The 27051-nt window shown below is 35.2% G+C and overlaps 1 protein-coding gene across 1 annotated transcript in view; it reads left to right on the plus strand.

Annotated features, from left to right (window-relative positions):
* The first annotated feature begins 14049 nt into the window (after positions 1 to 14049).
* IKKbeta (inhibitor of nuclear factor kappa B kinase subunit beta) overlaps positions 14050 to 27051 on the plus strand; it is an 89104-nt gene continuing 76102 nt past the window's right edge. Inside the window, exon 1 of the mRNA XM_090378587.1 lies at positions 14050 to 14119. The gene's annotated coding sequence lies outside the window, so the exon portion shown is untranslated. The remainder of the gene's footprint in view (positions 14120 to 27051) is intronic.

Below are 27051 nucleotides of genomic sequence, written 5' to 3' on the forward strand. Positions count from 1 at the left end.
GTGTTGTCGTAGTAGGGTTTTAGGAGCATTAGCTATAAGCTGTTGTTGTAGTAAGGTTTTAGGAGCATTAGGACAAAGGCCATATTGTTCCGTGTATATTGGTAAATTGCATGTGTTCTGAGGTAGATTTTCTGTTTGCTGGACGAAAAACCAGAGTTTCCGGGAGAAAAAACCACTCTACTCTCGCCTGAGACCGACTAGCTTAGCGACGTTATGAAAAAGGCCCATAAAAATTTCTCCCATCATCGACGGGACTCGAACTCTTGTCTTTTCTACCCGGTGTGGGGAAAACTATGGTTTTACCAACTGTGCAATCCTATAAGCACTATAAACTAAAATAACACATTCATGTAGGGAATACGACGTTTTGTATTTATAGCAATAGGCAGAGTTAGGTTTAAACGACCCAGGAGTGTATTGTGTTTGTTTTCTGATGTCCTTTCCTGTTTACATGATGAAAATATTGGGGAAAATTTTAGAGGGACCTCCGTTTCGGCTTTAATGATTCCTTTGGTCATCAACGGGATTCGAACCCGAAGCTTTACAAATGTGTGGCAAGTAAAAAGTGATCCTGGGACATAAAATATGTGGGAACTTCTGAGACCGGTTTCCTAGCACATTTTTTCTGTTCGTTGTGTTCCATAACTTGCAGATAATACTGCGGCCAACATCTTGCACTAATACGCGGATTTGATTTTTAAAAATGATAGTTTGCATTCCAAAGTTAAAGTTTTAAAATTAAGAGCATTCGGTTTGTAAACATGCTCAACATATTTTTTGAAGAACTTGTTGTGAACTGGTTTTTTATTATTATTATTATTATTATTATCTGTTTATTTCCATAAGGAAACCACCCCGGGACGGCAAAGTGCCAGGAGGGTGCTAAGTACATATCAGGGTACGAGATACTACGTGCAGTGGGTTACATATACTGAACACGTAGTCTCGTCCCGAAATATTATATACACATTTTATGTTTAATATATACGGTATTTACACATTAATGATTCTGTACATACATTATACAACTCATATTTACAATTCACTAATAATTCCATCTATAACTTACATATTAACATAACTGTTACAGAAGGTATATTTTTACAGTCAACAGATTATTATTGTTCTTAAAGCAGAAAGCTTCACTTTTATTCACAATTCTTTAGTACTTTGCAGCCGATTCATATTTCAGTAAGTCTGTACGAATCCTGGAAGATCTCTTTCCGGTATGTTGCATCCTCACACAGTTTTTCGGCATCTATGTGTAGTGAGTTAAATATTCTCGCTGCATTTGATGGGAAGAATCTTTGCAGGCTACTAAGATTGTTCAGGACTGAACGCAGTGGATTATTTAGTTCTCCGCAACGTCTAGCAGTGGCACGCGGTTTAACTAGAATATTATCAAGGACTGGAGCATCCACTCTGCCTGTGAGCATTTGTGCGAGAGTGTGTATGTTCTTGTTAATTGTCCGCTGCATCCAGGGTGTGATGTTAAGGTTTGAGTAGAGAATGGCCCTTGAGATAGTAAAAGGGTGGCCAGCAACTCTGTTAAGCCATCGCAAGAACCAGTACTCGATCCCAAGGACGGACTTATAATGTGAATCTGGAGCTGAAGACCAGATTTGCGAGGCGTACATTGCAATTGGCAGGACACACATTAAAATGTATTTGGTCGCTAGATGAGGATCCCTAATTCCTACCAGTTCCTGTCTAGTAGCCCATAAAGCGGCGAATATTTTTGTCTTCATATGGGCGAAGTGTTGAGCAAAGGTGAGTCTGTCATCCCATTTAAGACCCAGGTCCAGGTGAGAATGCACTTTTTCCACACTAGCCCCGTTCACAGAGATCGAGATGTCATTTTTATTCTGCTTGTAAGTTATGGTCATTTGGGCAGACTTCTGTGCATTAATACGGAGCCCGATGCAATCCAGGTAGCTCTCAAATTCTCGGATTGTGCTATTTGCCATCTGACAAATACCTTCTGCTGATTCATGGTCTTTGGAAGTGATGAAGAATTTTACATCGTCAGCATATGTTATAAAATTGTAGTACCGTGCAAGAAACGGCTCCAGGGCGGCCGCGAAGAGAGTAGCCGAAAGAACTCCCCCTTGAGGCACTCCTTGCGAGATGGTAAAGCAAGATTGTAGCTTTTGGTGCTTAACAATAAGTTTCCTATGTTCTAGCAGGCTGCTTATTATAGTTAACAGATTTCCTCTTACATTAAAATAATTCTTTAAAATCGCAATGAGCGCTGGAATTGAGACGTTGTCGTAGGCTGCGGAGATATCCAAAAAAATAATATCAATTTGCTTTTTCTCATTTAGTGCTTTCTGCACGCGAAAAAGGGTTTCCAGTAAGTTTGTTATTGTTGATCTACCCGAAATAACTGAGTGCAAATGTGGTGGTCTATGGCTGAAGCAGTGTTGATTGATGGTGGGAAGAAGCGCTTTTTCGAATACCTTCTGTAGGGTGCAACTAACAGAAATTGGTCTGTAATCCTTAGCCAATTTTGGGTGTTTAATCTTTGGTATTGGGGTTACAATGTAATTTTCCAGGCTTGCGGGAAAGCTCCTGACCTAATGATTTCCTGATAGATGTGCAGTAATAGATCTATTATAAATGGGCTACTTATCTTAAGGATGAACATTGGAAATTTGTCTGGTCCAACAGTGGCCTTATTGGGCAGATCGTTGATTGCTTTCATTACGCTCTCTTTGGTGATTTGTATTTCACTCAATGGAGGTCTTGTTGGTTCCTCTCTTGCCGAATCTTTCAGGAATTCCAAAATTTTGTTACTATTATCAGTGTTCTCAATTTGATTCGGTCCATGCAGGTTACTAAAAGTGTTATTAGCCCATTCCTTGAAAATGCATTCTGTCATATTCTCTGTGCTATTTCTATTGCTAGTAATTCTTTTTGCTCGTTTTAGTTTGTTATGAATAACACTGCAGTGTGCCTGTCGTTTTGCTTTGATGAAATGTGCTCTTTCTTTCTTATAACGAATGTGATCGGCAGGATGACCCGTTCTTTGCCATTTTCTATACAGTTTTTGCTTCCTGAGGAAACTTGCTTTCAGTTGTGGGTTAAACCATTCTTTTGTTCTCTCAGATATTTTGATTTCTTTTGCTGCTCCTTCCAATGCTGTTTGGTATAGCTTTTTAGTGATCATTTCTAAAGCTTCGTCTACTGGCTTTTCTTGCAGGTCATTCCAGTTGTAACTAGTCAAGTGACTGAGAATGACCTCTGCATTAATATACTTCACGGAGAAAAGATACTTACTTTGCTTTTCCCAGTTCGTGTGGTTACCCTGCATGTATTTGTGTATCTTCAGTGCTGCTTCTATTTCAATGGGATTGTGGTCTGACTTAAATTTTATGCAGTTTTGCGCTAGCCTTATGTCTAAGGAACTATGATACAACAGGTCAAGTTGCTGTATTCCCCTTGTCACTGGTGTCGGAAGCTGCGTTAAGTGCAATGCACCCAATGTAGCATCCAGCTCTTTCTTGGCCTCCCTGTGTTTCGGAAGAGGCAAATTAAAATCTCCCGCTATTATTGTGTCGACTGACGTTTCGTTCGTTTTGTTCAAAAATCGTTTTTCTTCTACATCTACCGTGATTTTTATCCCTTCATTTTAATTCCTTACCAAGCTCGTGATAAATTTTAATTTGTTGCTTTTAATGAAACTATAAAAAAATAAAATAAATAAAAATAAGGAAGTTGCTGTTGTTGTTGATGTAGAATGTTGTAGCAAAAAGTAAATAATAGCCACTTGTGCCCTTTCAAGTTATTCTTTATAACTTTATAGATGAGTATGCTGACGAGAAGTGAGAAAACATACTTATCTTCTTTAGTAAGGTGGAGAATTCTAGATTTGCCTCCCAAGGTATTCTTTGGTGTTATAAATTCTTGTAAACTTCTGAGAGATAAAAATATCCCTCGTCTTTCCTGCTGATAATTTTTCTTTTTATACTGTTGTGGGAGCTGCTAAAATTACCTAATCGATTGTAAGGATGCTCAGGTAACACAGAAAAGAAAGGCCGAACCCTTTAATTGAATTGTGAAAGGATTTAATTAAGTAATGGAAATCGATACAAAAAATAACAGCTGCCTTGCAATACCCTTAATTCTTTAAAAAATCTGATTTAGACAGCAGTAGAAGTAAATTTTTTTGAGGAATTCAAAATAACGAGATCTTCCGTAAGAATGGGAGAAACAAATATAATGTTCCATGAGGCTGCTTCATTTAATTAAGATGTCCGTTGAGCAGAAAAACACTGCATTATGTTACCATGATAGTTAGGGCACGAGTAAGTAGCTACCAATTTCAACTTTTTCTAGCATTCGCAACTGCGGAGAAGCCATCGTTTTTTTTTTTTTTTTTTTTTAATGATGACAGTTTTTTTTGTTTGTAATGCAGTAGAATGTAATAATGCAGTTTATAATACTGTCTGATTCACGGCTATGAATTCAATACATTAAAAGAATACTTATGTGAATGCAGAGGCGGATTTAACGGCGGGCGCGCCCTGGGCCCCGACTTCTGAAAGGCCCACGCAAAACCCCAATTTTATACGCAAAACCCCAACAAATTAGTTGAACATATTAGTTCAACTATAATAATATGTTCAACTATTAGTTCAAAACTTTGTGATTATTATTATGCTATTATTAATTATATTATACATATATTATATTCAAATGTTATTGGAAATAAAACATTAATAGTACATAATATTTTTTATTTATTTAAAAAAACATGGTTAACATGTATTTTTATTTTCCCTGTCTCTCTCTTTTTTTTAAGGGTCTCAATATTCAATACATTCACTGTGTGAATGTATTGAATTCATAGCCGTGAATCAGACAGTACAGTACTTAGCATTAGCATTATCATTAGTAGAGGCATACGATGCAAGAAAGCAAGCTTATGCAGCATCAGCCAAAAAAAAAAAAAAAAAAAAACCCTCCCATTTCACTCCTCCATTCGTTCGAAATGCCTGTCCAGCTCAGCCTTAAATTTATTTAGGCTATCAACTTCCACAACAAAAGATGGAAGTCTGTTCCGCCAATCAATTACCCGCGGCTAAAGGCAAATTTCCGCACATCTATTCTACAACTGTCTTTCCTCAATTTGAATCTGTGCCCCCTCAGGTTCTTAATCTGAAAGAGGAAGAATTCCATCAGCGCATTCAGCTTGCTCAACCCATTATACACCTCAATCAGTACTTATATAAAGTACTGATTGAATATTTATATAAAGATGAGTAACTATATAATATCGGTGTAAATACACCATAGTTAACCCATATTTGAGCTACGATTGTACGTAGTGTGATATCTTTATGAATATAATTTGGTCTGAAATTTAAAAATTGAAACTAGAAAGTTTCAAAAATCAAAACGCAAGCTGCGACCACTGCTTTATTATGCCACGAGCCACCGCTCTCATCAGGTTACGCATACTTTTTTTTAGCCACGGAACCCTTTTGATTTTTAGTATTACCGGTATAATTCAGATCAGGATGTCATTTTACTTTATTGTTCTCGACGATAAAACATTGTCATCGACAAACAAAAATATCTGTAACCAACTTTCAAAAATTGCTTTCCTACCTTTCAAAGTAGAAAGGCAAAATTGAAAAAAAAGGCCCATTTAAAAAATAATTTTAAGAATCTGACAGTCTGTATACGGTTTGTTCGATACATAATAATTTATATCAAAATCACTTAAAGGTCTGAAAGTTACCTTTCAGAATTACTGCGACGGAGGAGCTTGTATATTCTCGCGAACTACAGTTTGCGTGAGAGTAAAGTAAACTGTAGCCATTATCAACCCACTGCAGGATGGAAGCCTCCTCAACAATTGATGTTGAGGGAAATGGACCATAATCTGCCACGCTGGTCCAGTGCGGGTTGGGAGATCGACCGTATTTAGCAGTCAGAGGCTTGAACTCCGGTCTACTCAAGGAGCGTGTGCTACTGCACTCGTGCTCTGACCACTCGGCTACGGAGGCTTAGGTACAAATCAGGATCATCGAAGAGAGGCGGTGGGGGGGGGGTAGTATAGGCAAACTGCCTCTCCCGGACATTGCTGTAGTAGTAAGTAGTAATGGAGGCGTATGATGCAAGAAAACAAGCGTATGTGCTTATGTAGCACCAGCCAAAAAAAAAAAAAAAAAAAAACAATTTCACACATCCATTCCCTCTAAAAGTTTTTCCAGTATCTCCTTGAATTTATTTCAGCCATCAACTGGAAGTTGATAGCTTAAATAAATTAAGCGGGTGGCTAATTGCTGGAAGTTTGTTCCAAAAATTAACCACCCGCTGGCTAAAGGCAAATATCCGCACATCTGTTCTAAAATTGTCTTTCTTCAATTTGAATTTATGCCCTCTCAGCTTCATAATCTGAGCAAGCGGAAGAATCCCATCAGAATTCAGCGTGCTCAACCCATTCAAGGCCTTATACACCTCAATCAAACCACCTCTTCAATTTGCCGTAGCCGCTTCAGTTTGCAGAACTTAAGCCCTTCTTGGTAAGAGGATTCCTTTGTCCCCTAACCAATCTTGTTGCCTTTCTCTGTACACGCTCAAGCAGCTCTACACATCCTTTCTAAAATGAGACCTCCAGACCTTTACGCAGTACTCAATGCGTGGCCTGACCGTTGCCTTATACAAAGGGATAATCACCTCCTTTTCCTTACTAGCAAAATTCCTGTATATCATTGACAATACCCCATGATCTGCTCTGCAGCCTATCTATATTGCTCAGAAAACTTCATATCTGACTGCACAATTACTCTCAGATCGTTTTCATTTTCTACCACCCTAAGTGTGGTACCATGCAGTTGGTACGTTTCTCTGGGGTTACTTCTGCCCATATGCAGTATTTTGCCGTAAGAGAAGAGCTCCAAAGCGTCGCTATATGTGCGGGACAAACTTTACTCGTTAAACATTTTGCTTGTGTTTCATTACTGTTTTCACTTTCAAAGAATTTTTATTCCAGTTCGTTTATGAAATCAGTAGCCTTCTCCTACGATCAGAATTTTTTCTCTGTAAATGTTTGTTACCTTTCAATATCGCTTCCAAAAGACTAAAATGTCCTCTCACTGCATGTTTATTTGATATATAAGCTGTAAAATCATAGCAAGGTATAAACTTTCTTACATGTGCAACAGTACAAATTCTAAAGAAACGAATACCGTTTCCAATTGCTAACGATGAAAAGTAGTATAATGCAAAACTGATCTCGAAACTCTATTATCAAGCGAAAAAGTCTGAAAAGAACTCAGAGTATGTGAGAGAAAGCGAAAGACCAGACGCAGAACCAGAGAATGCAATTCAGAAGAACAAACATCATTGGCAACTTTAAATGAGACAGAAGCGCCCGAAACCAATCTTCTGCGTTGACGACGTAATCTCTGTGGAGTACTCTTCATATAATTTCACTTCCTGAGACTGAATCACATCAACATGTCTCAGATGCACAGCTTTTGAACCAGTTCTCTTGGGAACAACAATCAAAAGTAGCTTACTACGCAGAAAGCACACATATAAGGTGGAGAGAAGAGAAGAGAAGCGAGAGAAAATGCCCTGAATGTTATTAGGATTTCTATTCGGGATAATCGCGTGCCAATAAATACGAGGTGATGTATTTTATTTTTCTAGTGATGTTCGGAATTAAGTTTTACACACTACAGAGCGAACAACAAAATTAGTATTTCAAAGATATAACGAGTACTTTTGTATTATATTAAATATTATAAATTCTAAGCAGTAGTATTTCATTTTGAATAAATAAAAATGAATGGTAATATGATTGAAATTTATTCGGAATCCTATTATAAATTGTACAATGAATAAAAAGAGTATGGCATGTGTAATAATTTGTTGTTATTTAATTACCATTTAGGTAAAAACAGGATTATCTTCTGTTTTTTAATGCCGAAATTGTTGGGTCTTCTTGTAAACAGTCTGCAAGGGGCACTCACAGAAGTTATCTGTCTCGGTCATAAAGAAAGAACGTTGCCTCATGTTTTTTTTTTTTTTTTTTTTTTTTTCGCGATATATATCTCCTTGAGTTCAATAGATAAGAATACTTTATGGCATACATAAAATACATCGCTGTATACAACTTCCTTCACGGTTACAATCCTGTGATCACGTATTTGTAACCCAGAGGTTATAATGTCCTCCATTTTGAGGGCAAAGAGGAAATATATGAAAAAAAACCTTTGTTCTGGTCTCTGAAACAGCTATTTACATCTTGGAGATCGTCATCGCTGTAAATCGAGTCACACGTGGGTGTTTCTTCAGATTTCTGAATTGCAAATAATCACTGGGAGCCAGTTCTGGACTACAAGGTGAGTAGTTTAGCTCCTGCTATTCACGATCTGTAAGAGCAGCACTTGCTTTATGGGACTTGAGTGCAGGAGCATTATCATGAAGAAGCAGGACACGTCGTGTCAATCTCCCTCTTCTCTGTTATTTTGAAAACACCTGCATAGGCATCTCTGATGACTGTTTTCTTATGAAGCACATAGCCTCTCAAAAGAATTGATTGCATATTCCCCCTCCCCTCAATGTAGCCGTGATCTTCCCTGCGGAGAATTGGGTTTCGAACGTTTTTAGTAACACATGGTGTTATTATCGCCCGAATTTTATTTTTTTGTGAATCTAGTGATAAATCCGCCTTTCATTTCCAGTTACAGTTCTTGAATGAAATCTATGGATCTGCAGCATGAATGAGTAAATTTTCCTTGTAGATTTGATCCCTGCAGTGTTTCTGAAGAGGTGATAGCATTCTTCACATCCAGCGAGAATTGGCATGGCCTAGCTATGTTTTCATGGAGGAATTTCCATTTTCAGATCTCTCAGAAATATTAAGTTCTCCTGCAATCCCAGACATTTTAATACGTCTATCCTAGACAACCATGACTTCAATTTTTTTCGCACGTTTCTGGAAGTTGCCACTTCCCGAGCGTGGTTCATATTATATGGATTCTCGACTCCATTTACAGTGCTTAGACAAAAATTTTACCTGCCATTCAGAAGGGACATAATCACCACAGTTTTCAGATGTTCATGAATAGCTTTTGGTTCATTTCCTTCTTTTTTCAAAAATTTGATAAAGGTCTGGTGTTCCAGTTTCGTGACAATGATGACCTTTGGTTTGATTACTTTAAATCCCTTCTGTCCTTTCAAACTTTACTGTCTTGAGTTGGAACTTGCCAAATAAGATACAGGGTATGATAAAACTACATATATATATATATATTAAGCATTAACATTGACAAATGTAAAGTAGTACACATGGGAAACAGCAACCCCAGAGCAACCTATCAACTCTGTGGTACTACACTGACAGTGGTAGAGAATGAAAGGGACCTGGGGGTGGTTGTGCAGGCAGATATGAAGTTCTCTGAGCAGTGCAGACGGGCTGCAAGAGTAGCTCATGGTGTATTGTCAATGATATATAGGAATTTTTCTAGCAGGGATAAGAAGGTGATTATTCCCTTGTATAAGGCAATGGTCAGGCCACACCTAGAGTACTGTATACAGGTCTGGAGGCCTCATTTCAAGAAGGATGTAGAGCTGCTGGAACGAGTACAGAGAAGGGCAACAAGATTAGTGAATGGAACAAAGGGGTGCTCTTACGAAGAAAGGCTTAAGTTTTGCAAATTACAGTGTCTGGAGACTAGGCACCAGCGAGGTGATCCGATAGAGGTGTATAAAGCATTGAATGGTTTGAGCATGCTCAATGCTGATGGGATTCTTCCTCTCGCTCAGAATAATCACCTGAGAGGGCATACATTCAAATTGAGGAAAGACAGATGTAGGATAGACGTGCGGAAATTTGCCTTTAGCCAGCGAGTGGTTGGTTGGTGGAACAGACTTCCATCCCTTGTCGTGGAAGTTGATAGTCCAAATAAGTTTAAGGCTCAGCTGGACAGGTATTTTGAACGAACAGAGGGGTGAAGTGGAAGCGGTTTTTTTTTTTTTTTTTTGGCTGATGCTGCATGAGCTTGCTTTCTTGCATCAAATGCCTCTACTAATGCTAATGCTAATGCTAATATTTATAGTCAAGGTAGATAACTTACTGAATGCCTCTCGTACAGTATGGTAAAGTCTCCCTTAATGTTGCCTCACTTAAAATATTTAAAGTTTTAAAAGAAACACGAACGAAAATTTAAAGGTAACTATCTATTCGCGAGAAGGAACGTATTTTTGTAAACCAAGCTTGATAAGTTGCAAATGGCATTCAAACCGTTCATACCAGGGAAGTATTGCAGGGTACAACAGTAAAATTTTTGGTCTTCTTTTCATGCTTTCAATTAAATAAAGTGCAGAGAACTCATTGATCGTAAACGAGAAGGATTTGCTTACCTCCTTTCAACAATTCAGCAATTTCTCTTCCACTTTCGTCTCAGTCGTCACAAAATCATTTAGCTCCCTGTTAGAGTTTTGATAAATTTCTGGCATCTCCTTCCCCAAAGAATTCCTCATGTAGATGCAGAATAACCATTCAGTTTTTCAGCATTTGGATGAGTAATCGAAACTTTGTAGGGCACTATTATGGTCATTATGGTTACTTGTATGTGGTCATTATGGTTACTTGTAAACCCTTCTTTTTATCCCCGAAAACTGAAAATGTCTCTTTCTTTTACCCTCTTGTTATTCCAGTGTAACCAAAACAAACAAAAATAACAAGAACGAAAAATAGAACCTTTAGAGTGTACCAGTATATCATCGTAAATACTTCACTTTTTCTATCTTGATACTTTAAGATGATTAATGACCTCTAACACAAAGAGAGACAATGTACTGTATTAATCTACTTAGTAGTACCTTATGCATAAACATCCAACAGTTACATCATGTAACAGTAAATAATTTCATTTTTGAACAACCAAAAAGTACATTAGGAGGAAAATGTTTTTGGATTACCTTTGTATGGTACATATTTGAATTAAAAGGGTGAATAAAAATGCTGCACAAAAGCCAATGAAAGAATTTTTAACTTTTTTGTTATTGCTGAGCAGCAATCCAAGTAACTCATGTTCTGTTAAAAGTGTGTTTCATGGTAATTAGCATGCAGCAAAGCGTGTTCCTTTAGGGAATGTTTCTTGAAAGCAGAAACGTTTAAAGTTTCAAAATAATTTTTCTAGTGTCTTGAATTTCACAGGTTTACCACGTTATTGTTTCATGATATCAAGATATTTTTCCTTTTAAATATACATTGAAAAATGACAAAGGAAACATGATTTTTTGTTATCTTTCATTGTTTCAAACTAAAATGTGTTTTGGCTACACCAAAAAAAAAAAAAAAAAAAACAAGCCTAAATTCTGGTCTCTGGACTAGCTTGACAACTATGGGTTACTTATGGTGACACAATCGTAATTATGAGAAACTCGTTAAGTAAAGTTATTTTTATGGCATTAATTTTGAAAAAAATGGTAAAATACCCTCGACTGCGATCAACCTGAATAGAACTCTTTCTACTGCGTTTTATACATATAGAATACACTGAAACTAGAATACAATTTCATGCATTGCTATGTATTTATTATAAGCTTATACACCGATGAACCAAAACATTATGACCACCTACCTAATATGATGTTGGTCCTCCACGTGCAGCCAAAACAGCTCGTACCCGGCGAAGCATGAACGTTACAAGATTTCTAAATGTGTCTTGTGGTTTCTTGTACCAACGTAACCAGCAGATCCTTTAACTCCTGTAAGGTCCGTGGTTGAGACCTTACAGTAGTTAAAGAATCGGAGTTGCGGTCGGGAATTTTTTTTTTGGCTGGTGTAGCATAAGCCTCAGGCTTCCTTGCACCATATGGCTAATAATAATAACTTTACTTGAGGATCAATTTGAAAATTACGTTTTTTCAAAAATGGTTTACCGATTTTGATGAAATTTTATATTTAGTTCTTATGTTATATACTTTTTTTATTGTTGTCAAAATAAAATGAGATTGAAAATGTTCTTTATTAGTTTTTTTCTTTAGATGAGGACTCCAAATTCCATTTTGGGCCCCATGAAGGTACAACGCACCACTGCACATGAGCGATATATGCAGTGGCGTTGTCGTGCATGAAAAGAAAATGTGGTCCAACCAAACCCCTAAAACGTTTTACATAGGGTACGAGGATCTGTTTTCGGTACCACTATTAAAAACATTATTCCACCCCACCGCAGGGCTGGATTTTTGTATTCGTAGGCGCTAGGCACTTTTATTCTGAAATGTGCTTAAAAAGGGGGGAGGGTTAAATGTTTCTTCTATTTTAACACTTTGACTACGAATCACGTCAATTAACGTGATTCAAGTTTCAAATATATTAAATGATAAATCATCTCAATTGACGGAGCGACCATCACTTCGATTCTTCTAGTTTCGAGAACAGTCGCTAGATAGCGTATGCGTAATGATTTGAAGCTCCTAGAGTCGATTGCGCACATGTTTTCTTAGTTCATTTTTGTTAGTCACAGTGAAATGAGTGAGTTTTTTTGTTTTTTTTTTAATTTTCCCTTTCTTCGTAGACCCTAAAATTTCGTAGGCCCTAGGCACGGTGCTTAATGGGAAATCCGGCCCTGCCCCACCGTAAGTGTCTTTTTTTCCTCTAAAGTTGGAGGGATGGTTTTTTTTTTTTTTTTTTTATGAAAACCCCAAACACGAAAGGTATCAAAACCTATAGTACTTAGTACCGTGCATGGGTTGAAGGAGAAGTATGGGGGGAGGGGGATGCCGGAAACTTTGCTCTAGAGACTAAACATGGGTTTCACCACTTCAAGCCTCCAATAAGCAAAGTGGTGGTATTTCACCGGTTGATGAAAGTCATCTACCACCTACATTTCCACATTTCTCGGACAACCCTGGCCATCTGGCCACCCAGCCCTCCAGAAACTAGCTTGGCCAGCTCTTCCTGTAATGGTTCCTCTCTCCTGAAACTGTTTCCATAGTGCCGCGCCGACACTGTCACACATTAAGCCGACGTGCCACCTCCTCCTGTGACTGCCCTACTTCAGGTCATCCAGCGGCCCGCTATCTCAAAAAATCATACTGGAGGTATGACTATCCCACTGAGCAAGCCAAAAAAAAAAAAACGGGAATGAAGTGATATGGTAGCAACCAGTGTTCTTATAGGCATGAATAATTTACATAATGTGTAGCTCTGCAAGGTGGTAGATTGGTTTCTATTGGATACTCAGAATTGGCATGCCACGATGTTTATTATATCAAATATTCGCCTTCGGCAATAGTGTTCATCATAAAATATTCATGAAAAACATTTTGTTTTGCGGACAATGTAACAGCACGATGGTTATAAATATCACTATCCTCACACAACAGGCTTGATTCTGAGTAAAGGCTTGAGTTTGAATCCTATCAATGAGGCCAGGAATTTTTACTGGGTTTTTGACTAATGAGGCCGAGATAGTCAGTGCTTAACGTACACTTAAAAGTGAAAACGAAAGTATTGTATTCTTTAACAACAATAAAAAAAAAAAAAAAAAACCTTCCGGCCCACTAACTCTTCGCACTCTTTTCAGTGGTGCACTTGGAGGTTTATTATGGAAACCCAGAATAATAGGATCGAAAAAAAAAAAAAATCCTCCGGCTACTAATAATAAAAATCTTGAACTAATATCTAAACTTGAATTTGTACTGATAAAAATAACATTGTAAACCTGAACTTGAATGAACATAATAACATTACGAAACAGGATTCTGTTTTGTTTATACTATTTTTTTAAGAAAATTAAATACAGAGTTTAGTTCCGTTTGAGAAACCGTGCCATCATTCTTGTATTCTTGGTTATGTTCTGTAAAACACTCCACGTGTTTTAATTTATCGTCATGATTCTATTCACCACCAGATGGCAGTACTAAGGAGGTGAACGGCTGTTAGATCAGATATTGTAGCGGATATGCCAGTGACGGAACACGATTTCCGTAGGTCGTTACTAATATAGTTCTTTCGATTTGCATCAGGTGTTCAAATCCACTTTGCTGTTTTACTCATTAAGATGGTAATAGTGTGAAGTAGAGTTGTAATCCTTGTGATAACTTTTATAAGTGACAAGCGTCCTTTAAGAATATATTAGCTCAGGTAGGTTTTGATAATTCTTTGGATAGCACACTCTTATGTCATTTTACTAGTCTTCTTTTACATTTGAATACCAACTCGGAATTCGTATACACCCAAAATTAATTACATAAACTAAGAATATCCATAGTATCATTTATTCTCTATATCATTTTTCCTCCCATTTTTCATAGTAGTTTAGTTTAAGTAATTAAGAATATTTCGTAATCTATACACCTGTGAAACGGGTAATATGACAACTGTGATAGTCACAAAAAGTAATGAAATATCAACATAAATAAAATGATTAAAGTTGGATAATTAGATTAGCATCTTCATTCAGAACCTGTGGTGAAACTACCATACGGGCAAGTTCGTCGCCGGAGGGGGTGGTGATGTCGGTCATAGCTGTTAAAGAGTATGGGAGAGCACCAGTTGAAATTTCGCTACTGTTTAGATTGCTATTATCGGTTATAATTTTAGCTATCTTGTTTGACCAAATTTCGCAACGTTTGCGTGGTGTTTAGATTATTATTTTTATTTAATTATTTCTTGTTAGTAGTAATGATCCCAGTTGCTAACAATTGGGGAAATTTCCATAGATTTAAAGTATTGCGTATATCCATTGGGCAACTTAATTTCTTTAAAAAAAAACAAAAAACAAACTAGTTCTTCCTGTAATATTTTTTGGTATATGTGAAACCCAAACAAGAGATGAATGCTGTTCTGCTTATTTCATTTCTCATTAATTCTGGGTAGCCTATGAACTTGCATCCTAGTGAAGTACATTCCATATCACAACTTTTCTCTTAATCCAGCAGTAGTATCACATATCCTGACGAACCTCCTGCAGAAAAATATTCATTGTTCATGGATCACTGATTTGGATTGAGTGGTTGTTGTTATTTTTATCTTGTTAATTGAACCTTTAGTCTTGTTCGTACTGCTTTTTTTTTTTTTTTTTTTTTTTTACCTGTTTATATTGTTTATATGGGCTTGGCACACCCAGGGTCCTGAGCTGGATATTATTCTTCTTTTTCTTGGTGATTCCCTTCTACTTCTCTCTCTCTCTCTCTCTCTCTCTCGGAGTAATTCAGAAATTTTTTTTTTTTTTTTTTCGTCTGGTGCAGCATAAGCCTCAGACTTCCTTGCACCATGTGGTTAATAATAATAATATTGTGTAAACTGAGAGGGTAGGCAATATCATTACATCATCACATCACAAAGGTAAGTTTGTGATGAAAGTGCCCAAGTAGGTGGTAAATGACTTTCATCAACTGGTGAAATACCACCACTTTGCTTATTGGAGGCTTGAAGGGGTGAAACCCATGTTTAGTCTCTAGAGCAAAGTTTCTGGCATCCCCCACCCCCCATACTTCTGCCTCAACCCATGCACGGTACTAAGTACTATAGGTTTTGATACCTTTCATGTTTGGGGTTTTCATAAAAAAAAAAAAAAAAAACTCATTTTAATCTGAAAGAACTTTCAGAAGAGAATTTCTGATTAGCAGCTGTTTATGAGACCTAGCCTAGTACAATACAATTTGTCATAAGTGTTGCATATGTTAGTTGCTTGTGATGAACATATTTATGAAAAATAGGAATTGCAAAAATAAATGAATCAAATTTTTATTCAAATTGAAAAAAATCAATCACCAACAGATTAGAACTGTAATTTTTTTTTTACTGTTTGCAAAAAAATAAAAAATAAAATTTTTATCATTTGTGAAGTTAATCATGCAAATTATTCTTTACTGTTTAAGTTCAAAATGTTCAGATATTCAAAAGATTTTTGGATATTACTATTGGTCTTTGGTATTATTATTATTTTTGTGTAGTTTTTGTAGCAAGTATATGTGTGATTTGCTTTTAAACATTTTCTGGCAAAGTATCAAGGAATTTCTGTTATGCTTTGTGACCATTGGAACATACCATCTCGAATAACAAAGTTGATTTTCATGCAATGCAGGCGCCTCCGTAGCCAGGTGGGCAGGAGCAGCAGTGCGTAGCACATGCTTCTTAATTAGACCGGGGTTCGAGCCCGTCACCACCAAATATGGAGGATGCGGAAAGGTCAGGGAATGATCACCGCATATCCCGGAGCAATATGGCCTTAGTTGCTAATGCTCCTAAAAAACAAACAAACCAAACATGCAATGCAGATTTTTCACTTATTTCTAAAGATACCCAGTTGAGCTGTCAGTTATGTGAGTATCCTTGAAGTATGAGGTAAGTGGGGGAGCTCAGTGAAGAATATTCCATTTGTTGGTTAATTTTATTGAGCAACCGGTCATCTGAAATCAATATTTGAAGACTGCTACATCTGAAGATGAAATTGTTGAAGCTCTTGTTGAGATTCAACAAGAAACTGGATGATTTAAAACCGAAGCAGCTGCTTAAAGAAGTATAGGGACTCTGGCTTAAAGGATGGGGAGGATGTGGAAGCAGTTGCACTCATTTGTTTTACAAATTATAATAAAACATAAGTGAACAATAAAGAAATATAAAGTATAAAATATGTAGAGATTAACAGTCTTAAATATGTTGCATATGTTAGTTGCTTGTGATGAACATATGAAAAATAGGAATTGCAAGAATAAATGAATCAAATCTTTATTCCCATTGAAAAGATTCAATCACCAACAGATTAGAACTGCATTTTATATAATAACGTGAAGTTACTTAAGGCATCGATTGAGACTACTGGATTGCAGGCTGAATTTTTGCACAAAGAACCAAATCTACAAAAATTTTATAACCTGCTCACAGATTTTAGTGAGGGAGAGAAAGAAAATTTTCATGAACATAATTTGCTAATGAGTTTGTTATGTTTCATTTAAAAATTACTTTCTGTATCTCAGAGCAGAGCAAGGACAGCAAGTCATTCTCACACACTTTACTGACTGCTCTGAGAGAAATAAATTAGCTATAATATTGCATCAGAGGTCATAAGGGGTGTGGCTTTCTTTTTAAAATTGTATAAATAATATTATTTAAATTTACATTTGTTGGCATTCCAAAATGATATTTGGAAAATTTCTCATTAGTATGACTTTGAATTTTAATTAATTAATTTTTTTTTTTTTTTTTACTTTTTGCCTTGGTTGTACTGGTTTTTATGCCAGTTTTGTTTTTTCTGTTCTGTGCAGGATTTCTTGTCACCCTTGACACTTATCATCATGTTGTGCTTAGTAAATGTGTTAACTTTCAAGTATTGAAACCATGCTTCAATACTTGAAATTTATTTTTTATTATTGTCTTAAGTTATATGGTTACTACAGGTCATTATAAAATTTTGTTGTGAGAGGTGTAATTCCTGAGTTTCAGAGATATGACTAGATTAGTCATATCTCTGAAATCAAATTGAATATATATTAGAATATCAAATTGCTCCATAGAATATTGAATACCAGATAATTTTTTTTTTTTTTTTTTTTTGTATTGATTTCACAATATCTCTTAGTATGATGCCAAAAAAAAGTACACACACATGCTTTGTAATTTGGTTTTTGGGTTTCAAGTGGCAGGAAACTTGATGTTATTAGACATTTTCAAACAAATTATCATAAAAATAATATGCACCACATATATCTCCCCTTCATGATCCTCCTCCATTCATCTTATTTCTGTTTGTTTTATAATTTGAATCAGTACCTGTTACACTCCTGATGCACATCAGAATACTGATTACCTTTTATTAGCATCTATTTACTTATTTATCCATTGTCATTACAGCTTCTTGCTGGGTCAATAAGGGAACCAATCTTCTCCATTTATTTCTGTCTTCCCACCGTTCCTTCCTTCCTTCCAGCTCCTCCCAGCTAATGCCTCTTCCCTCCCCATCACTCTTTGCCTCTTCTTGCTATCTTATTGGCATTTCCCTTTTCCTTTTACCTTCCATTATCATTTCTAATCCTCTGTTATTAGCATCTATGCCACTGAAATAATGATAATGTTAACCACTCATTGTAATAATACTTATTTATAAATTTTATAATAACATTTATAAGTAAAATATTTTATTATTTGAACATTAAATCTCATAGGTATATTATGTATTTCATAATACTGGCATGTGACATCTGTTTAAATAAACTTGCACATTCCCCCATAAAAATGAATGAAAAACAAATGTTTATATTCTGAGATGTCCACATGGTCAAAGGAGTTCATAAGATGGAGAGAATAAAAGAATATATGTCAACTTGAACCACGGTCACTCAAAGCAGGTGTATTTATGCACCTCTCACTGTACTGCTCTGCTCTGCTGGATACTTATTCACATTGTTTATCGTAGAACATATCCTTCCACTGAGCCATCTAATCATGTAGGTTCATTGTTTAGAAATACAGGTAGCCCTTGGTTTATGATGGTTCGTTTTGCGATGGTTCACAATAATGACTGTTTTGAGAACAGAAGGCCAAAAATATCAAAAAACTATAAAAAATTTCAAAAATGAATAAGAAATTTCAAAAAAAATAAGAAATTTCAAAAACCAGATATGATGTAAAGAAACAGCATGGTCAATCAGAGATGAAAGCTATTCCCATCTACCATCTAAGCTAATTAGGGATGAGGTAGCTGGAGATAAAAGGAGAGGAACACTCAATTCATTTGTCGGTGTACCATTGTTGGGCCACTACTTTAATTAAAAATTGCTGAGCCACCATGTCTAGTAAGAGAAGTGCAGTAAAGCCAAGTGAACATGAAAATGTCACTATAAAGCTACATAAATCTATCACATTGGAAAAGAAGATGGAGGTAATTTCTAGAATGGAAGATGATCAGACACATCCTATTGTGTGTAGAAGTATGAAATTACCTCCATCGACTGTGAGTACCATAACCAAAAATGCAGATAAAATGAAATAGGCATTGCAACATGCTATGAGAGTAAATGCAACACAAATAAGTTATAGCAGAAGTAAACATTTAGAAAAAATGGAGAAATTATTATCATTTTTGAAGATCTTAAGAAAAAAGAGGGTGGTGATGAGACATTTTTAGGTAGCAAGGGATAGTTGATGCAATTTAAATGTAGAAGTAAGTGCTGCTGCTGTGTGAAATTAAGTGGTGAGGTATGAAGAGTTTCAAGTCATTGTACAGCAGGGTAATTATTCTTCTGATCTCATGTTTAATGTTGACCTGACTGTGCTTTATTGGAAGAAATTGCCATCACGAACCTTCATTGCCTGTGAAGACCAGGTTTAACGCTTCTGCTGGGTGCAAATGTCTCTGGCACTTTAAAATTAAACCCAATGTTGGTGTACCCCTTGCAGGCACCACCTGCTCTCAATGGCCTGCCACTTGAAACCCAAAAACCAAATTACACATAATACACAAAGCATGTGTGTGTTATCTTTCCTGATTTTATAATGGAAAATCTTTCAAGTATCTTCTTACATCTACATTGTACTTTTTTTTGGCATAACGCTTCTGCTGTGTGCTTGTTAACAGGAGAGACTGTTTATAAAGGATGGGATACACTTAAATAGAAAGGGTGCAGGAATATTTGCAGATGCTATTGAGGCTGTGTTGGGTAGGTCGGAAAACTGTTAGCTTGGGGGGGGGGATACACAGTCTAATAGATTAACAGTAGCTGCTCGCAGGGGTGACAGCGATTCTTGTAGTACTTCTATTGAAATGAGCAGCAGTCTGGAAAAAAGGTGCTGGGTATTTCAGGGACTGCTGGGAGCCATCGGAACAGGTAAATACATGGGCTGTGTTAGGGTAGCTAAGAATACCATTGGGCTTGATAATTAAAATACGTATCAATAGAAAATCTGAAAGGGTATTCATGAGAATATTTTCAAAATTTTGCATAACGGTAGATTCTTTGGTCAACTCAAACTATTAAATAATAATGCAGTTGTTCAATAAAATTGATTTGCAATATTGAAGCAAAGTTAGGAATGCCATTTCCTTTTCTCTAGTCTTGCGTATGAAACCATACTTGAAGATGCGGATACTTATGAAACCATAATTAATATTATGGTTTCATAATATTTAATGAATATACTTGAAGATATCCACATCTTCAAGTATATTCATTAAATGTATAAATTATTTCCTGGACAGTATGCTTTGCTTTCTTACATCATTTTGCTAATACTAATACTAACTTCTTTGTATAAAAAGTGTGAAAAATATCTATTAAGTATATTTATTCACATCTCTTTGTAACTGTGGCTTTTCCTTGATGTAATGCTGCAACCAGTTGCATCATAATTGTTAATTGTGTTGCACTTGATAATTCATGGCAACTACTACCGCCCTTGTTAGTTCTGCATGAATTTTTGTCCCTAATAATAAATGGGCTAATTTGATAAATTATAAAATGGGTAGCAAGCAGAATCATATTAATGATACGTCTGTAATTTTTGATGATTAATTTCTGTGGCATTTCTTTCTAGTTCATTGGGTCACAATAAAAAAAGAAATAATAAATAAAAGAAAAACGTTTAACCAACTCAATCAGAAAATTGAGTTACTAGGCTATCTGTAAAAAATATCTATTTTCAGGAAGCATGATTAACAGGTTTTGTGATTAATGAACAAAATATTATCAATTTGATATCTACATATTCAAAATAAACATATTTTGAATATGTTTATTTTGTTGTATTGGAATTAAGTTTATATTGTGTAATAGAGATTTTACCATAATTTTTAATTTCACCTTAAATTTGATAATAAAATTTGATCATTAATTAAGTTAATCATTAAGTTATTGTATATTATTCATATAGAACTCTTTATTGCATACATAATGCACATGCCGTACACAATACCCTTCATGGCTGCAAGCCAGGGGTTATAATATATACTTATAATGTATACTTAAAATATTATAAGTATTTAATATATTGTATATATTAAATTATTTAATATATGATATTGTATGAACAGGTTTTAGTTTAGTTAAGTTAGTTTAGAATCTGTATTGTAATTTCATCTCAAAAGGTATATTTTGTAACTTTACAAAAACAGTTTAATCATTTTATTTAAAAAAAAAAAATTAAGCTGGTTAAACAAGTAAGTAATATTACCAGAAAGGAATTTTTTGAGTAGACTTTAGATAAGCTACTACTTATGTTGTTTACTCAAATTAGTTTATTAATTGATTTGATTGCTAATTTACAAAGTGATGATTAGACCATTATCTTGAGCATTACATGCAGTTTTGAAAACTATATTAGGAAGGGTGTGGATCTGTTGAAAAGAGTACAGAGAAAATACTTAACTATGGATGCAAAGGATTATTCTGATAAAGAGCAGAGGTGGATTTATCACTAGGCACATCCAAGGATCTTCGAATGTCCTGATTCAGAAAGGAAGGTCATTAAACTCTGAAAAATGTTCAGTCAGAAACATCTCATTGTTGAATGTGTTAATAATAATGAAATAGCCATTATTTACAAATACTGATTTTAATAATTTGTATTTAGCTGAAACTATTATAATTATCTAAATGATGGGGTCAAGATAGCAAGGCTAACATAAAGAGTGAACTTGAGGTTGTGCTTAGAGCCCAGAGATTGATTAAAATTTTTAGAATCCACACACACACATCTATTTAGTAACCTCATTGAAGAAAAGAACTGAAGGGTTTATAAGGGTTAAGTAACCTGTTGGTATCATATCACGCAGTCAAAACTTGCCATCATGTATTGCTTGAATACTGAATTTAAATTTCATAAATGGATATTTGTTTACTCAGTGGAAAAAAATATTGCAAAATTTTTGGGACAAAGCATTGATAACCTCAATTCATGGAAAAGTGAGTTAATATATCAGACCATTAGGGTTAATTGTGAGGGCTTCGTTAGAATCAGAAGTAACTCCTGGATTGGAGAAGTCCTTATATATAGTTTGACATTTCAGACCTTGCAATACATTTCCAATTATGTTTATAAAAAATTAGCAAATTCAGCAGACCATCTAAAAACATTTTTGAGTAGGTATTACTTGTGCAGTGCAATATATCTTATTGAATTAGAGATGTAGAACTCAAAGTTTGATTCTTCCATCTATAATGCTTGATGCATCATATATGAAGCATTTAGTTTATATAATATATTCATCAAACATTCTTAAATAGCTGTTGTTTTTGTAAATCACATCAACACAGCAGCTTTCATCCATTTATATTGAGTAGGGGGAAAAATGAAAAAAAAAAATTAAAATGTTGTTTATTCCCATTGTTTTAAAGTTATCTTCTAATAAAATAACCTCTTAAACAGGTTCGTTTGTTATTTTTATATTTTGAGAAGTGTGTTGGGAATAATGGCATAGAAATATCATTCTGTGTACAGATATTGTATAAGTAGAAAATTCAAGAATATGTTATCTGTAGACAAATACCATGTTCTTGAATGGTTTTGAAATAATATTAGCAGATAATTAGCACTATTAACATCTCTTGGATCTGCCCTTATTTGAGGTGCCTGTATATTTAGCCTTTAACCTGGGAGCACATATGCATCGGGGTAAACATTACTCATTGGTTATTCACCACTTTGAAACATGTGCACACAGCCTTCCCCACTCTTTAGGACCATTTAAGAAATTTCACATACTGAGGAGGGTTTTGCCCTTAGAACCATTCAAATACATGTTTGTTTATTAGTGCATGTGTCAAATTTACTGTATGAATGTATAAACATTTCTAGTCTTTTTTTTCAATTTACCCCAGTGGCTCACATCTGGTGAGTATGGGCTTGGCATACCCAGGGTCCTGAGCTGGATATCATCATTCTTCTTTTTCTTGTGATTCCTTTCTACTTCTGACTCTCTCTCTCTCCCTCTCTCAGGGTAACTCGGGAATTTTTTTTGGTTGGTGCAGCATAAGCTCCAGGTTTTCTTGCACCATATGGCTAATAATAATGATAATTAAGTGGAATAGGGAAAAAAAAAACAGGATGGAGTTCTATTGGAATGGGTGCAGAGAAAGGCAGTGAGATTGGTGAAGGGAATGAAAAGGTGATACCAAGAAAGGCTTCAGTTCTGCAAATTTCAGCATGTAGAGACTAGGCACCTGCGAGGTGATCTGATCGAAATGTTTAAGGCTTTGATATAGATTCAAATTGCAGGAAGAATGCTTACAGGATAGATGTGCAGAAGTTTTCTTTCATCCAGCAGGTGGTTGATTGTTGGAACAAACTTCTATCTGCTTTTGTGGAAGTTGGTGGCTTGAATAAATTCAAAAAAGAATCAGACAAATTATTGGAGCAGATGGACGGATGATGTGTTTTTTTTTTTTTTTTGGCTGATGCTTTATAAGCTTGCTTTCTTTCTTCACTTGCCACCACAACTAATAAATAGTAATACAAAGAGCATTCTATTGTTTTGTTGTGAAAACTAAATCTGAGTTGGATTATTGTAATTAATATATTTTTTAATTATATTAAAATTGCAACTAAGTTTAATATTAATCTGTATTTTTTGAAATGACCTATCAAAATATATTAACTATTGCTTATTACTGTGTTAATGCTTACCTCTTTCTACCCTGTACATATATCTTGGGATGATGTCTTAATGATAAATATTGTAGGATAATTTTTACTCCAGGCATGGGCCAAAATCTTAAGTTTTCGTGCATATGTTGATGGTTTAGCATAAAAGAAAATGAACTGGCTATAGTGGCACAGAGAACTGTGACAGTTCCAAACACAGAAACAGTTATCACCTATCATGGAAGAGGTTGCAGCTTAGTCCTCATTTAAAAATTTGTGTGAAAAGTTTTGCAATGTTTCAGCAACCCTGTATTTTGGAGGGTGCAGTTTATTTTATATGGACCACATTCTATGATATAATACTTTTCAATGTACTATATATACATACATTTATATATCTTTAATATGTACATTACAGATATTATAAATTGTACATTACAGATATAGCTATTATAAATTGTACATTACAGATATAGATATTATAAATTGTACATTACAGATATATAAATACAGTGCACTCCCGCTAATCCGAACCCCGGTAATCCGAACGCCAGCCTAATCCGAACACGTTTCAGTCAGCGGAGAGGAAATTTTTTAGTTCGCAAAATATATGTTAAATACGTTAAATTTAAATGGTACTAATGGTACAAAGACATTTAGAATTCCACAAAAAATTGTATTTTATTGTAGTACTGTACTAATACAAAATTAATAAATCAGTGTTTGACATGGCCTATTAAAACTACAGATCAATACTTATACACCAAAACAGGAACAAAAGCCATTTTTCAGAAGTAACAAACTCTGTTAATTTCTTTTAACGTAACGATGAAAATCGATTAGAAGATGCTATGTTTTGCCACTGGTTACACTCTCCCACAGCTCAGCAACCCAATATACAACATCTTTTAAGTTCACTTGTTTCATTTTCTCATGTAAAGAAAGTGAATTGGTGTTATCTTCTATCAAGGACCTCAGATATTTCTTTCTGTATGCAAGCTTGATAGACTGTAACACCCCCTGGTCCATGGGCTGTAATAACGGTGTTACATTAGGCAGTAAGAAAGCTGCCTTTATATCCCCTGATGTAAACTCGGAAACGTCTGGGTGGGATGGCGCATTGTCTATGAGGAGAATGGCGCGAGGTGACAAATCATTTTCATTGCTGAAACGTTTCACTGCTGAGACAAATTGATTATGAAACCACTCAATGAAAAGCTGTCCATTCATCCAAGCTTTTTTTTGACATTTGTAATGAACTGGAAGATTGTTAAATGTTCATATTTTTAAAAGTGCTCTCGGCTTTGCTGATTTAATGATGATCATCAAAGGTAGCTTGGGATTTCCTGAAGCATTACTTCAAGCTATCAACGTCACTCACTCCTTATTCATTTTAAAATCTGGGGTACGTTATTCGGCTAATCCAAAATTCTGCTAATCCGAACAGGGCTCGGTCCCAATTAGTTCGGACTAGCGGGAGTCCAGTGTAGATATTATAAATTGTACATTACAGATATACAGGATGAGTCACTATAAATTGTAATTCACTATATATTATAAATTGTACATTACAGATATACAGGGTGACAAACTTGCAGGAGGTGTAGGGGGCACAAAGACGAATCGGAATCACATAGCATTGCAGGGTTCGAAATGCTTTCGTCATGCGGTAGAAGACGTTGAATGGGAGGTTGCGTGAACAGCGATCCCGCTGGAAGTCACATTTGCGAACCGGTTCCCGAGGCAGTAGGATGGACGAGTATTGAAACGTTGAACTGGCCGACATGCACCTCGCGTATGGAGCTGCACTTGTACCAGGAATGTTTCCCGCACAGACGTGCTCCTCATCATACGATTTTCACACGTGTGCACAGAAGGTTACGTGAAACTGGTTGTTTCACGAGAGGTACCATGAATCAAGAGCGAACGATGAGGACGCCAGACAACGAGGAGAATGTCCTACGTCTTGCAGAAGGCAATCCGAGTACGAGTACTCGAGCGATAGGCCAACGATTGGGTATTTCCCAATCCACTGTATGCAGGATACTGTCAACAAACCACATGAGTTCATACCATCTGCAACACGTCCAATCATTGGAGCCTGCAGATTATCCACTCCGGAGGACTTTTGCTACTTGGTTTCTTCAACAGAAACGGTTTGCAAATGCTGACTTCCATCTGGATCGCTGTTCACGCGACCTCCCGTTCAACGTCTTCTACCGCATGACAAAGGCATTTCGGACCCTGCAATACTATGCGATTCCGATTCGTCTTTGTGCCCCCTACACCTCCTGCAAGTTTGTCGCACTGGTAGTGAATCACCCTGTATAGATATTATAAATTGTACATTACAGATATATAGATATTATAAATTGTACATTACAGATATATAGATATTATAAATTGTACATTACAGATATATCAGATATTATAAATTGTACATTACAGATATATAGGTATCATAAATTGTACATTACAGATATATAGGTATCATAAATTGTACATTGCAGATATATAGGTATCATAAATTGTACATTGCAGATATATAGGTATCATAAATTGTACATTGCAGATATATAGGTATGATAAATTGTACATTGCAGATATATAGGTATTATAAATTGTACATTGCAGATATATAGATATTATAAATTGTACATTGCAGATATATAGATATTATAAATTGTACATTGCAGATATATAGGTATTATAAATTGTACATTGCAGATATATAGATATTATAAATTGTACTTTGCAGATATATAGATATTATAAATTGTACTTTGCAGATATATAGATATTATAAATTGTACTTTGCAGATATATAGATATTATAAATTGTACATTGCAGATATATAGGTATTATAAATTGTACATTGCAGATATATAGGTATTATAAATTGTACATTGCAGATATATAGGTATTATAAATTGTACATTGCAGATATATAGATATTATAAATTGTACATTGCAGATATATAGATATTATAAATTGTACATTGCAGATATATAGATATTATAAATTGTACATTGCAGATATATATATATTATAAATTGTACATTGCAGATATATATATATTATAAATTGTACATTGCAGATATATAGATATTATAAATTGTACATGGCAGATATATAGATATTATAAATTGTACATTGCAGATATATAGATATTATAAATTGTACATTGCGGATATATAGATATTATAAATTGTACATTGCGGATATATAGATATTATAAATTGTACATTGCGGATATATAGATATTATAAATTGTACATTGCGGATATATAGATATTATAAATTGTACATTGCAGATATATAGATATTATAAATTGTACATTGCAGATATATAGGTATTATAAATTGTACGTTACAGATATATAGGTATTATAAATGTACGTTACAGATATATAGGTATTATAAATGTACGTTACAGATATATAGGTATTATAAATTGTACATTGCAGATATATAGGTATTATAAATTGTACATTG

The sequence above is a fragment of the Mastigoproctus giganteus genome, chromosome 7 (assembly GCF_048544385.1).
Source record: "Mastigoproctus giganteus isolate SK-2022 chromosome 7, ASM4854438v1, whole genome shotgun sequence".
NCBI lineage: Eukaryota > Metazoa > Arthropoda > Arachnida > Uropygi > Thelyphonidae > Mastigoproctus > Mastigoproctus giganteus.